Source organism: Aotus nancymaae, unplaced genomic scaffold (assembly GCF_030222135.1).
Source record: "Aotus nancymaae isolate 86718 unplaced genomic scaffold, 86718_ANA_hifiasm-v0.15.2.pri h1tg000006l, whole genome shotgun sequence".
In the NCBI taxonomy this organism is placed as follows: Eukaryota; Metazoa; Chordata; class Mammalia; order Primates; family Aotidae; genus Aotus; species Aotus nancymaae.
Window position 1 is genome coordinate 43,766,387 of NW_026988417.1, and position 15,942 is coordinate 43,782,328.

Here is a 15,942-nt window from a genome sequence, read left to right on the forward strand (position 1 = left end):
CAGGCTGGAGTGCAGTAGCACGATCTCAGCTCACTGTAACCTCTGTCTCCTGAATTCAATCGATTCTCCTACCTCAGCCTCCCGAGTAGCTGGGACTATAGGCATGCATCACCATGCCCTGCTAATTTTTGTACTTTTAGTAGAAAAGGGGTTTCATTGTATTGGCTAGGATTGTCTCAATCTCTTGACCTTGTGATCCACCCACCTCAGGCTCCCAAAGTGCTGGAATTACAGGCATGAGCCACCATGACCAGTCTTACAGTTCTAACAGTGTATGAATGGTATAGTTTCTTCATCTTCGCCAGCATTTCCTGTCACTATTTTTTATGTTTTATTGTTTTAATAGGTGTGTAGTGACCTAGTATTTTGATAACAGCTGAGGATACAAATTTGAATGTGATCTTGACCTGAGGGAGAAACAAAAAATGAGAAAACAAATAGAAAACAGTAATTAAAGATTATAATAAAAATAAACAAAGTGAGGAGACTGCTAGTAACCAGGGAAGGAACTTTAATTAAGGTGTTTCAGAAAACTTCTTAGCTGAGATTTCAAAGAACAATGATTTAATTGTACAAAAAGCCACAGAAAACTTATTTTAGAAAGAAAGAGAAACAAGCACAAAATTCCAGAGGCAGAAGAGGGGTTGGCATATACCAAGATTGGAGAAATAATTAAGAATGTTTTGGGTGTGGTAAGAAAAGAAGGGAAGTGTGTGACGTGGTTCGAGAGGTAGGCAGAAAACATCAAGCCAGGATCTACAGTCATTAAAAAGGAGTTGGAGAATTTTCTTTACATTAGTGGAAAGCTAATCAAGGAGTTAAAGCAGAAGGTAGGGAACAAAGAACCAAGACCTCATGTGCTTAAAAAAAAAATCACTCTAACTACTGTGAAAACAGCATTTAGGGAGGAGATGACACATGGGGAGGCAGATTTGGGATGCATTGTGATAAGTGTTCACAGTAGAAGTGGAAATCTTAGAAATGGAGAGTGTTGGGAATAAAAAAAAAAAAAAGGAACATAGATTGACCACTAGGTTTTGGGCATGAGTCACACAGGCACAGTGTAGTGCCATTTATTGAGATGAGAAAAGCTGTTCAAGGAATTTTGTTTTGCTTTGTTTCAGTGTGAACATGTGCAGCAGTCAGCTTGATTTCAGACATACTAAATTTGAGTTTTCTGCTAGATACTCAGGAGATTTCAAATAGGAGATTGGATATATTAGCCAAAATATTGCATCTGCAAATCTCTTTCTTCAACGGATCTTAGATCAATAGATAAATAAGATAAATGAGTTGAAGTCCAGTGGAAAGAATATTCCATTAAACTAAGAACTATTTGGGCCTATATTGCAATATTTTGCCATTTCTTATATCTGTGACTAGAATGAATAATAATAATCTGAGATGCAGTTTTCTCATCTGTGCAATAGTAATATCTATTTGATATGCATAGTGTGGAAAATTAGGTAAACTTATTCATACAAAGTAACTCTGACATTGAAGCTTCTAAAATTAACATCATTTAGAATTCTAAGTAAATATGCATTGTCTTCCATCTGGTTTTCCCATTTTGAATATATAAGGAAACATAGTAAGAAACCTTATATCCACTTGTCTATCCTATAATGTTTGTACAGATGTCTCAGGGTATGAATACAACTTTTTTATAATTCCTGTAGACTGATACTCTTAGGCCAATATTACTGATGTTGACAAGTGGGATATTGAGGTATTTTACTTGGTCGTGAGCCATCAACCCATTTCACATATGTGATATGTTATATTATGTTTTGATATTAGTAAAAAAAAGAAATTACAAAATATCCTCTCTTTCTTTGAAAGCAATTGCAATCATTTCTTTTCTGAATTTTAAATATAAGTAACCTAAAACTTAATCACTTGCTCACAAGTCTAGAACCAGGTAAAATCTCACCCACAAACCTGATTTATAATACTATGCTAAACTGACTTAAGGTTTTAGGTATTTATAAATATCTTTTAATCCCCCTGTTTCATGGATATGTAAATATCATGTATGCCAGAAGGTATAATTTTTGTAGTTGTTGCAGTGCTTTTGTAAGAAAGAACAAATCTATTTTTACAGTGATAGAGAATTGAGTTAAGGTGTCTTGACCCTGGATGGATCTATTTTTTAAGGTAGTTAAAAAATGTATAGGATAAAATAAAAATAAACAATCTCATAAATTAAACAAAATTATATTTCAGAATTCTGAAAGCACAGAGGACTCAACAAAAATGGTAGTTTAGAATCAAATTCAATGAAGACACATCAGCTTGAGAACAGACTCTCTGAGGAATTTTTTTTTCTGGTAAGTCTAAGCAATTTAATGTGCTTATAAATATACTAGAGCCCCTTTGATTTTTGACTCTTTCTATAGTTAACAATTTCAGTTTGCTAAAGGCACAAGACCTCATGCCTTTCATCCAGAAAACAGAGAACACTTTCTTTATGTAGGAGTATTATGTTTAAAGGAATATGTTTGCTTCAACTATGTGTGCTATGGTACAAAAAGCAAAACCACCTCTCTGTAGGTCTAAGTCCAAAGGGTTTTCAATGTATTTGGATTAAGTCATGTTATAAGGTTATACCTCTCTAAGATTTTTAAAAGATACATTATTAAATGTGAATCTTCTATTACATGTACAGCATATCTTGTATAAAACAGTATAATATTTTCTTCTAAGTATGGAATGTTTTTCCTCACCCATACTTAAAAAGAGACTTTGAGGAGACAATTCATCTTTTTCTTATGAAGCAATTTTTATTAATTGACATAATTCTTCAGCAGTCAAGATATTACTGTCTTTAGGTAATACTTTCCTTTTTTCAAAAGTCCAAGAAGTTCATAGAGGTTTGTATACAATGCATCTTTCCCCAAAAATAAAAGGGGAGAACTTTAAGTGTTTAGCATCATCTAAAATTAGGTGTTATGGTGCTTTGCATATGTTTTGACATAATATATTAATTACGTTTCCCTTGTTACTACCTCCTCTGAATTCTTGAGCTTGTCAGTTGTCGAAGATGTTTGAGCCTAAACCATTTTTGCACATTCAGAACTAAAGGTCTGGATAATTTGGGAATTAATACTCTGTAGCCTGTGATAGGGCAGGGTCAGCTGTCCATTAGCATCTCTTGTGATCTCTCTCCATTTTCATAAAGAGGCATGAGAAAATCTCCAGATTTGCCTGAGGGTAGACACAAATCAATGCTCAGTTATAGTCAGTGTTATCAACCTACTGAACTTGGTATAAAATACTTTTTGGGCACCTTATTGCCTATTAAAAAAACAGTAAAGTGTAAAAGATAGTTCTTTAGACTATTTGGGCCATGGAAATGTCAAGTTATTAGCCTGCCTCACAAAGTTATAAACTTTTATAAGTGATCTTCTAAGGAATTAGCTATAATGCCAGGTGGTTTATTTAAATACCTTGATGAAATCTATATGTATCATATGTACATAACATTACAGAAACATTTGTTGGGGTTTTTCTCAATCAGTCATTTTCTACGCTGTAATTCCAGCGCAGCCCACTCCACTTGCAATTGCTTGCTCTCATCTTCTAACTCCTCTTTATTCTTCTCAATTTCTGTTGGAATGGCTTGATTTAACCTTCTCCTCTGTATCCTGTATGCTTTTTGGCTCACTGCTTGTTTCCTTCTTCCTGCTGGAAAATTCAGCTAACTAACCTGTATTAATATTTTAGGCTCATTTGTTTTTAAGATTATCTCATAAATGTCCCCTTGGACATCCTATATAAAAGATAGTTAATACATCTGAGTACCAACTTTCCCTTACTCCAACTCTCAGCCTTCTTCCATTGTTATGATAATTAAAGTCTTTTAAAATTCCTGACTTAGGAGAAGTGGCCCAAAATTTGCCATAGATCTTTGATGTTTTAATTAATAGTGACCTCTGAATGATCTAGAAAATAATGGTAAACCATGTATACATATTTGTGTGTGCACATGTGTGCAAGTATCCATAGCATCTCTGTTGTGTATATTTTATAGATTTTTTTTGTCACTCGTATGAAGAAATTTACTGCATATCCAAATAAACATCATTTCTATATGAATGAGGTACATGGGTTAAAATCTAGTTAACAAAATATAATTATACATTCATGATTTGGAAACCTTTTAGCATGATTCTTGAAGAATTACTCAATTATTCATTGTTTCTGCCTTCTCTACCAAAATGACTAACATTTGGACTGAAAATAGAAAAGAAAATCTCTGTAAGGGAAAGCAAAATTTCTGGAGGGCAGTAACTCTGGAACATCCCGCAGAGAGAGTAAATCAGATTAAAATAATGGCTGGAGAAATTTCCTTGTTAGCGAATATTCAGCCTGGCCTTAGGGAAAATGTATCTCTCTCTTGCTACTTTGTTTATTTCTTTTACTATGTTAATTCTCACCTTAGTAGAACTACTACTAGTTCTAGCACCATGGCTGTCATAGATGCTACCATCATATTCCATTTAGTTTCTTCCTTAGGGTCCATAATAATTCTTTGATACTGAATCTATGTGTGAGTATGTTCACTTTCATGTATATAGTGTAGATGGATGTGTTCAGTTTTCAGTTTTATATATATTCATATATATGCATATGTATATATAACATACATATGTATACATACATAATCACTGAGTTCCAAAGGTGGTCTTTATTTGGGGCAATTGTATTCTCTCCCTGTGTCTGCTCACTGGCCTTTGCAAGACATAGCAATTGCTTGCTTTTCCTTTGGATAGGAACCTTATCTTTGGCATTCTTGACTCTAGTCTTAATTTTAGATTTCTATTCCAGAATACCTCTCATATCACTCTTGAAACCCAAGATAGGTAAAGACATCATAAGATTTTAGTATGAAAGACTTTGCTTAGTTACATTATATCCCAGGAAACTCATTTATCTACAAGTTAAATTGTAAAATGATTGTTAGTTATATCTGAAAAATGTTTAGAACAGGAAATGTAACTGGGCAGCCTGTTATGTTAAAAACCCTCAATGTATTAAGTATTCTCATATCCATATCCTTGTATAGTCCTCCCTGACACTGATTTAATAGACACTTTCTAATAGTGAATTTAGGCTTGCCAAATTAAAATGACACCAATGCCAATTGAGAATCTGATCTACTCTACCAGAGAGACTAAGTGGAGGAGAACCGAGCTGATAGCACCAGCAAACTGCCAGACATTTGAGCGATGTCACTTTGGACTATATAGCCTTTATCAGTCATATAAGGAAATCAGAATGTTATCCTCTTGAGCCCAGCAAAAATTAACAAATTGTTAGTTTTTGTTTTAAGCAACTAAATTTGATGGCTGCTTATTGAAATAACAACTAAAAATTAAAGATGAGATAATATATTGTGTTATAAATTTAGCAAGTGAGTACTTCATAAATATATTTACCTTAATTGCATTACAAGCAAAGTTAATAGAACAAATTATTTGGGCATTGATGAAAAACTGACCTTTCAAACCATCTTATTTATGTTTATGTTTCAGTTGTTCCACAAAAGCAGGAAATTACTTTCAACAGTGTACCTGAGGTATGTTACAAGAACTCTCCTCTGGTTATTTCCATGTATCAAGTAGAGAAATATGGATCAGATACAGAGACAATAAGGTTCATTGCTCTCCAGCTGAATAATTTTTCTTAAATGGGTTTATTAGTAAATTGATGACAACTCGAGCTGATGTTCACTCTGAACTGTGATGTAAAGTTCTTCCTATAGACCCCTTTCTTTTCCTTTTTAAAATTATCAATATAGATAAACACAGAGAATGTGAACATATTAGATATATGACTATTACAACAGGAGAATAGTAAATATTATGTTTTAGATGATTTCAATGATAAAATATTGACACAGGTTGGACTGAGGATCAAATTCAACATAATAGCATCTAATGGAATGGGAAACATACAAAATTGTGTGTTGCTTTATGAAATGGTGCTTATTTGCTGCATTTTTAAAAAGTATCAGTTTTATTTGATAGTGGGATCTTTATGTCAGTGATTGGTTAAATTTCCAACAAGCTGATTTGAATCTGGGAGACAATGTAATCATTTAGAAAGGGGGTTATATTTCTGTTCTGTCTGCATATGTCAGATGACAACCAGAGTTTCAAAGTTCAATTTTATGAAGGGTTATATGGCCTAGAAGCCCAAAATTATTAAAAACTTTTTCAAAATTTTACCTAAAAATTCGTTATGTTATTTATTAGTAGTCATTATGGGGTTAACAAAGATGTAGGATATGAAGTGATTTCCATCTGTTGCAATCATCTGCTATTTACAATAGACAAAATTGGTATTTTCATTAAGTTTTTATGAAAAGAATGATATATTAATTTTTAAAAGGCATGTTTAGGTTCACCAAAAAATTTTAGATTATTGTTGCATCCATAAAGAACTAGTTTGTTGAGTTGATTTAGGAACGAAGCTGTAAGAAATATTGAACCAGGCAATCCATTTTCTGAGATGAAGCTCAAGTAACTATGAGTACAATATCAGGAATGATACTCTTATGTACCCAGCTGTCTCTCGGCATTTTTCACTCTTGGAAAACACTAAGTTCCCCGTACCTGAAGAGATTCATGAATCAGAAAGGATGTGGTCCCCTTGAGTGTTCAATATACCTTCAAACTTTAGAAATTGTCAGTCAGTGATGGTGATTATCATCTCACGAGAGTACCATTAGCTTCTTTTAAGAGACATAAAAGATCTCTCTGAATTAGCCCTAGACACTCATTACTCCAATTACGTGGAGAAATGTTTAGCGATCCATACAGTATTACTCTCAATTAGATTCAGAGAAAACATCCCCTCTTTCGAGAACACTAGAATTGGGGAAAGTATGGTAGAACCTATAGGTTATTTTGCCTCTGTTACTTTGAAGACCTTAAATTCATGAAGTGTGTTAGAACACAGTATATTTATGACAACCATGACAGTTCAGAAAAATGCGATGAAGTCATTTACTCTGAAAAAGAATCAACACTAATCTCTAGTCTGAGACCCACAAAATCAGATTATCTTTTTTATCTGTATGATTTCCATTCCCCTCATCTTGCTGTCATTCTATTTGTAAAGCACCTTTGCTAAATATTAAAGTTATTACTATAAGGTAGTGTCCCAGGTCTCTTTGGTATTAATGAAACGTCCATGGCGAAATCCCATTGCTCTGTTTTGTCAGTGTGCTCCAAGAAAATTACTTCTATATGCCCTCTCATATTAGAATAAATACATTATACATACCTATTGCCTATATCCAGTTTTGAATTACACCACTTTCATGTTTAACCTGGTCACACAGCAAACTATTTTAATGATACAGATAAACTATTTTGCAGAAACATTTAAAATCAAAAATTGTAGAACTACTGAGTCTCTGAATTTTAAACGGGTCCTCTTAACCATATTTTCTTTTCTTTCTTTCTTTCTTTTTTTTTTTTGAGACGGAGTTTCGGTCTCGTTACCCAGGCTGGAGTGCAATGGCGCGATCTCGGCTCACCGCAACCTCCGCCTCCTGGGTTCAGGCAATTCTCCTGCCTCAGCCTCCTGAGTAGCTGGGACTACAGGCGTGCGCCACCATGCCCAGCTAACTTTTTGTATTTTTAGTAGAGACAGGGTTTCACTATGTTGACCAGGATGGTCTCGATCTCTTGACCTCGTGATCCACCCGCCTCGGCCTCCCAAAGTGCTGGGATTACAGGCGTGAGCTATTTTATTTTCTTTAGTACTCACACTGAAAAGATGACTTACCACCTCATTTTCCCAACAAATGTCAAGATTCCAATATTCAGTTAATGATTTCTAAAAACAGTGACTATTTAACTGTATCCTTATAGTTTCCCCAAATTCCTTATAGTTTGTCCTCATTTAGTTAGGCCTATAATATTTCTCAATTAGGATAAAAATTTCTATTCCTTTTTAATTACTGATGTATATAATATATAAAAATTATTAGATAGATAGCCACCAATAAAAATTTAAAATCAAGAGCTTTTAGCATCAAAGTATCAGAATAAAAACTAAAGAAAATCCATCAATTCAGATTTTCTTTAAATATGCTAATATGTGAATAAAATGTTCATAGAGAATAAAATGTTCACAGAGAATCACTCAAATCTAAGGATATAGACTTTTTCCTAAAGTGAAACTATTTTTGGCTCACTCAGATTCTGCATAGTGTTTAATTGATTTTGAAGTTCACTGGTCAGAATCAGCGTTGGTAGTAATAATTATTGTCGCAGAAGAGAATGGAAATGTTTGCCAACTCTACTTTAAATGCTTGTTGGAATCCCTGTGCTGTGGGTACAGATATGAATAAATTAAGCGGTTTTAAGTCTAAGCCAGCAAGGTTTAATTACTGATTGACTGGTTGTACTGCGTGAGTTAAATATTGCCTTTAACTAAATATATGTTGTATCATGTAATAATAACTTTGGTAGCCTCAAATGCCACAGGTTTACAGGGTAAATGTTAAAGTACTAGCTAAACAATTGAGAGTATAGAGATCTATAGTAAGTGAAAAAAAAAAAAAAAAATCGAGACGTAATACAGAGTCCGGTATGACAGACTTGAGAAACTTTCAAAACTAGGAAAAGAAAACCGAAAGTCATACTTGCAGTGTCTCAGATTGCACTGACTTGGTGCAGAATTGGTGTACATATCCATTCACTGAGAATGGCTCACGAGGCTGAGACCCTCTATTTCTTTGTAATCTCCACTGAAAAATATGCCATTCATCCTTTTTATCCTCTTACCACTACTGACATAGTGACTGGCATCCCTACATCAAGGAGAAAAACATTCTTTGGATTAAGCTGTTGAAAGGGTCTTATAAATGCAAATGATATCTTAGAAGCTATGAGACATTAATTGATATTTCTAAACATTGCTGAACATTTTTTCACAGCATAACATATTCCCATCAGGGCCATCTGCCATTGTAAGGAGTGATTATTGTCAATTACAAGCTAAATGGTAGGAGAACAACCCCAACCCAGGGAAAGCAGAAACTCCAGGTAGAAATCACTAAATTTAACCTGTATTGGTTATGTAGACTGTCATTTAGATTTAGGCAGTAGTTATTATTTTATTTTTTAAAAGTACTTTTTCTGGCAAGGCAAGGTATATGAAAATAAAATGTGATTCTCACCAATTAGGTAGTATAGTAATTCATGTAATGCTAGCAACTGTAACAAATACACTTTGAAGTATATAATGTCACAAGCAAGGAAACAAACAAACTGAAACAAATATTTTACTCATCGAAAGTCCAAACTGAGCATACTTTTTGGCAAGTGGTTTTCATCTAAGTCATGTTCTGAGATGCCTTTTTTTATCTTGTGTTTCTACCATGATGTAGATTATTGTGTTCATTTTCACAAAGCCTACCAAAAAAGGGAAAAGTGTAGAAAATCACATGGGAAATTATTTTTTAAGCAAAGACCTGGAAATACTACACATCATTTTTTTCTCATATTCTATTGGCTGGAACTCAAGCCCATCCTCCCAGTCAACTGCAAAAGAGGCCAGGAAACATAGCAGTGTGCCCAGAAAAATGATGAAATAGGGTTGACAAATCGCTGGTAGTTGCTGTCACATGCAATAGTATGAATATTGTGCATCGACATCTCAACACATATTTAGTAGAGATGGAAAGTGGGGAGAAATAAAATACGAATAAATATAGATTGTTTGTCCTCCAAACTAATTGCACAAAAGTCCAAGGTTTGCATATTGCATATAATTATGTATTGTATAAAATGATGTATTGCAAAGTTATGTATTTCCCTGTGTTGCACTATGTTACTGCTCTTTCTTTTTCTTGAGATGGAATCTCACTCTGTCGCCCAGGCTGGAGCGCAGTGGCACAATCTTGGCTCACTGGAACCTTTGCCTCCCAGGTTCAAGTGATTCTCCTGCCTCAGCCTCCTGAGTAGCTGGGATTACAGGCGTGTGCCACCGCTCCCAGCTATTGTTTGTATTTTTAGTAGAGACAGGGTTTTACCATGTTGGTCAGGCTTGTCTTAAACTCCTGACCTCGTGATCCACCTGTTTCAGCCTCTCAAAATTCTAAGATTATAGGTGTGAGCCACCGTGCCTGGCCTGTTATTGTTCTTTCTTACTACCAACTCTACCTTTGAAATTTCACCACTTTAATCTCTAAAGACTCTCACTTAATGTGGTAACTTTGGAGACCATATAACCTGAAAGCATATTTAACATAATGATGATTGGTTGGAAGGTTGGCAGAAAAGTCTTGGGGAATCGTAAAGAGAAGATATTGTAAATTCTAAAAATGACCTTTTCTCACTTGAGGAATTTGCATCACAACATATCCACTTACCATACAATGTAACATTTCAAACATTACATATACCTGTAGTTGAGAAACAACTGTGACACAAGAGAAATATCTATACCTATCCATTCTCTCTGACATTGCTGTGTTGATTTGGGTAGGTTTTTTCACCTCTTTAGGTTTCCTCTCTGCGTAACATAAGAGAGACAGACTAGATAACCAGTCTTAATTACTTTCCTCTGTCCTTATTTCCATTCATTGTTCTGCACAAATACTCTTTTTGGAACTTCTTTCTAAATAAAGGAGTTTTTAAATGACCGTGTGAAATCATATTTCAAAATGAGGGCTGCCGATGGGATCTTTGCAAACCTTTTCTTGTCAAAATTAAGATTACAATTTTACTGCCTGTGTGAGGTAAAGAAAAAGGGCTCATGCCTCTTTTTCTAATGCTGAAAGTTAAGAAACAGTTTGAGGTATATGATTATATTTTCGGGAAATGTATTAACAATTCTTTTTGATCTATAAAGCAGAATGTGTTCATCATGTCCTTAAATATATATAATTGTTATATACCAAAATATTTCTATTACTTAAATAACCATCATGAGTATACTTCAGTAGCTTAGCTGCTTTTCTGAAAGGAAGGAATTCTTTTGTTATGGAACAGTAACTGTTCTAGCTCCTATCTTGCTGAGCTCCCAGCTCTGAGGTCATTAAGCACTGATCTGGCAGCAAAGCTTCTTTTCTTCAGCCCAGTGGGAAGAATTGGTTCTTGATGTGGAACAAGTAGGAATCAATCCTGAAAATATTTGCCTCTTCCCTTTGAAGTCTTTCCTTAAGTAACCTTTTTCTTTCTGCCAATCTTATTCTCTTCCCTTTTGCATTAATTCTAGTCTTAGGGTTTTTTTTATTTTTCAATCAACAATGCACCACATTTTTTCTGAAATGCTGGAAATTTCTCAACATGCTTTGGGAAATGCAGAAATTAATGATAGAATGAGCAAAACACTCTTCAGTTTATTCATGCAAACTGACTCAGCAAAGGAGCCCCCAACAAGCTTTGGTCATGGGGATTGAGCAAAGCAGAAGCAACATTCTCATGGAATACAGCACACTGGATGTTGTAGGTGCACAATCATTTGAGCTCTCTCAGAGCAGTGGGTTTTTCTTTGTAGGAAGTTCTTCTCTACTACAGAGTGAAGATTGGGTTATATGCCGGTAAACAAACATTGCAGATTGCAGATATTCTGATTCTGCAATGAAGTAACATTTCAGACCTCAATGTTATGAACTCTTAACTAGGGAAGTCTGGGCACTGGAGAATTTCCAAGAAAAAAAAAAGAAACACACATATACCTAAGCTTTATGCTGTTTGCCATGTTTTCTGCATTAATAAATTTAGGACGTAGAAATTGTGTATAAGTAAAAGTCTACATGTCTGCCCAAGAAATTCTGAACATATAAATCTAACTAATGATAAAGGAATCAGGAAAGGTTTTTGAATTTGATGTTTTGGAGAAAATTATGTATTCAGAAGTTAGAAAACATCAGATCTCTAAGGTACTTTGAGCTGATCTTCTTAGTTTATTTTATTAATGGAGAATGAAAGACATAGATAGGTTGAGTGACTCTTTGCCAAACTTATATATGGCATAATACATGCTGTGATTTGACAAGTCTCTTGGCTCTCATTACAGCACTCCTTAGTATTAAATGTATCTATAGCAGTAGGTAATTATTTTAAAGCCAATTCATTTTTGCAAACTAAAACAAGTGACATTTTTCAATAGTTATGAAAATCTATTAACTGAAAATCTGTGGAATTTTTCTTTTGCTAACTGAATGAAAAAGCAAGTGTAAAGAAAGTCATAGATTAAAATAACTAGATATTGAACTAAGAATATAGGCTGCAGTTTTGCATAAAAACTTAGGAGAGAAAAACTTAATAGGAAAGAAAGTTTAACTGAAAATGTTCAGACTAAAAAAATAATATTAGCAGGCAGTTACAATGCAGCTAAATAAAAAACAAGGAAAGCAAGACAACTTAGAATTTCAGCATCTGATTATTCCTAGAAATAATTTCAATGTGGCATTATGGAGATGTAGAAAGCCAACCACATATTCTCAAAGCAGCTCATAGCATTTTTTTCCTGTGAATGAATAATAGCATGCATATGTGAGGCAAAAATTATTTGGATTTTGGCAGTATTCTTATCGTAATTGGATGTAATGGGAATGGTTATGGGTACATCTTTACATAAACTGAAAAGATAATAAATTAGGCCAGATGTGGTGGCTCACGCTTGTAATCCCAGCACTTTGGGAGGCTGAGGCAGGTGTATCACCTGAGATTGGGAGTTCAAGACGGGCCTGGCCAACATAATGAAACCCTGTCTCTACTGAAAATACAAAAATTAGCTGGGCGTGTTGGTGCACATCTATAATTCCAACTAGCTCAAGAGGCTGAAGCAGAAGAATCACTTGAACCCAGGAGGCAGAGGTTGCAGTGAGCCGATATCGCACCACTGCATACCAGCCTGGGTGAGAAGGCCAAAAAACAAACAAACAAACAAACAACAACAACAACAACAATAGGTTAGTGGCTACTATCTTGGGGCTAAAGGGAGTAAGAATGATGGAAAGAAGAGTGGACTTTCAGATGTGTATACCCAAAAGTCTGAGTCAGTGGTGATACATTGATTAAAATAATCAACATTTAACAAGAATTAACTTGTTTAAAGTCCATCAGAATATTATTGTGGAATATTAACCATACAAATGATACAAAGATTACTTGCCACAAAATAGGCTTTGTTTTCAGTGACTATTGAGGAAGAATAAATAAGATATAGAATGACTATCATTATAATGTACATATTAAATCTATATTGGTGTGTAAAATTGCTTTGTTTTTTCTTTTTGGTAGACATAAAACTGGGGTATCTAGACATAGCATAGATATTTTAACAAGAATAAAATTTCATATTTATAAAATCTATAAAATTCAAAAAATTAATCTGAGAATGGATCACAGGTATCCTTTTAAACATTCTTTTTATGTTTAAAGAAAACTTTACAAAAGAAAAGAAACACTCTTATCAATTCTGAATCTTAAGATATTTTACTCTGGAGTGCAAAATTTTATGGGGCATCAAACAGGTAGACAATTCAATATATTGATTTCAGGTAACCTTTTTTAATTGACACTTCTTTGTATATAACATATTTCTGTTAAGGGCAAAGATCTGCATTAGAAAATGTGTTATTTAAAACTATATTAGGATATTATTAAATCAGATATATTATAGAGTGGACAATGCAAGTGATGATAATTTTCATTTAATGATATGTTCTCTTCCATCTTCCTACTATAGTCAAATAATTTAATCACTTGAACCCGGGAAGCAGAGGTTGCAGTGAGCTGATACAGAGGACACTGTATCGACACTGTAAGCCTGAGGGAAAGGCTTATTAAAGGAAAGAGCAGGAGCATTGGAAAGAAATGTTGAATAGCATGGTTCATTAATTCATCTATGAAACAAGCTCATGGCAAGACCATGCCTTAGCTAATCCTTAATTTATCTAAGAATTTGTATTTATAAGTGAGATAAGTGCCAAGGTGTCACATTTCAGTATCTACATTTGATTTTAAAAATGAAATCAGAATTTGTTTGATGGAGAGTAAGCCTGATTATATTAACTTAATAAGAATTTGGCCTGTCAATTAGGTAATATATTATAGATTTTCTGCAAATTGATTGATCTAAATTTGTAGCCTCAAGTCTTTTATATTAATATATTTAAGATGTATAAAGATAAAGACATGAAAATTTTTATTAAACTATGACACTGGTAAAAATGTATTAAAGAAAAAAGTTGTTTTTCCTAATTACCTATTAATTTATTGATGTCAATAAAATACGTCTGAGTTAAAAAAAATGTAAATAAAGCATGTTTAAGGGTCTTTAAAAAACTTTTTTGATGTAGGTATTCATTTATTTTAGTGCCCTCTTTAGAAAAAAAACACTTTATTGAGGTATCATTGGCATACAAACAGTGGCCCATATTTTATGTATACAATTTGATGAGCTTGGGAATAAGCATACACCTGTGAAACCATTACCACAATCAATGCCATAGACATCCTCATTGATCTCCAAAACCTCTCTCCCATTCTCTTCATTTTTTGGATTTACTTTTCTGTGAGAAGAATACTTAGCATGCAATCCACCTTCTTAGCAAGTTTTAAAGTATATATTACAGTACTGTTAACTATAAGCACTATGCTGTACATTTACTTATCTTGCATAACTAAAAGTGAAAGTGTGTACCCTTTGAACAGATACCTCTCTGCTTCCTCTTCCTTCTTAGTCTCTGGTAACCACCATTCTACTCTCTGCTTCTATGAGTTTGACTATTTTAGATTCTTCATATTACTGTAATCATATAGTATTTGCCCTTCTGTATTAGGATTATTTCACTTAGCATAAAGTCCTTCAGGTTTAGCATGTTGTCACAAATGGCAAGATTTCCTTCTTTTAAAAGACTGAATAATACTAGTTACTTTCACTTCATGACAAATTACTACAACATTGGTGGCTTAAAGTAAGACCCATCTATTACCTCACATTTTTCATGGGTCAGGAATTTGGGCATAGTTGGGTCTTTTGCTCAGGGTCTCACAAAGCCACTATCAAGGACTTGACCAGGGTTGAAAACTCATCTGAGACTCATCTGAGGTCTCCTTCCAAATTCAGTGGTTGTTGGCAGAATTAATTTTCTTCCGGTTATATGATAGAGATTCCAGTTTTCTTGCTAGTGGTATGCCAGGACCACTCTTAGCTCATGGGAGATGCCCTCTGGGCTTTGCCAATGGGGTCCCTCTCTCAAAACATGACAATTTGCATCCTGAAGGCCAGCAGGAGAATCTCTTTTCATGAAGGACTCAGTTCCCCTTTTAAAAGCTTTTCGGATTAATTAATATTTATCCAGGATATGTCCCCTTTTATTCTCAAAACCAACAGATTTTGAACCTCAATTGCATCTGCAGAATGTCTTAGCCTTGGCCATTTAATGTAATCTAATAATGAGAGTAAAATCCATTATATCCACTCTCAACCACACTCAAGGGGAGAGGATGAAATATAGTGTGTACATCAGGTGGTGAGGATCTGCCTACTGCAATATACTTCTCTGAAAAAGAAGAAGATAAATTCTCTAATGATTGGTAACAACTTTCTAATCATGAACAATATTTCCACTCAGGTCTAATAAAGAAATTAATGGATAATCTAAACAAGTGTAACAGCTTGATTATTAAAAATAAATTTTGATGGTCAATCAAAATGTGATTTTTGGATATGTGATAAAATTTGGAAGAAGTTCAGAGAACTGAGTGCCATCACTAAAACAATACTCTTTTTATTCCCATGTGCTTACACTCTATGTTTCCATTAATATCTCTCTGTTTTCCTCTTTTTCTATAATCAAAGATTTCTGGCTAGGTGCAAAGCTGCCCAGCTAAAGACGCTCCTTCTGTTTCCATTGCAACTGGGAGAAGTCAAGTTACTAAATGCTCGCTGGTGGAATGTGAG

At 34.2% G+C, this 15,942-nt stretch overlaps 1 long non-coding RNA gene across 1 annotated transcript in view; it reads left to right on the forward strand.

Annotated features, from left to right (window-relative positions):
• The first annotated feature begins 2,269 nt into the window (after nucleotides 1-2,269).
• LOC105709233 (uncharacterized) overlaps nucleotides 2,270-15,942 on the forward strand; it is a 68,352-nt gene continuing 54,679 nt past the window's right edge. Inside the window, exons 1-2 of the long non-coding RNA XR_001105481.2 lie at nucleotides 2,270-2,330; nucleotides 5,538-5,581. This is a non-coding gene — a long non-coding RNA (uncharacterized LOC105709233). The remainder of the gene's footprint in view (nucleotides 2,331-5,537; nucleotides 5,582-15,942) is intronic.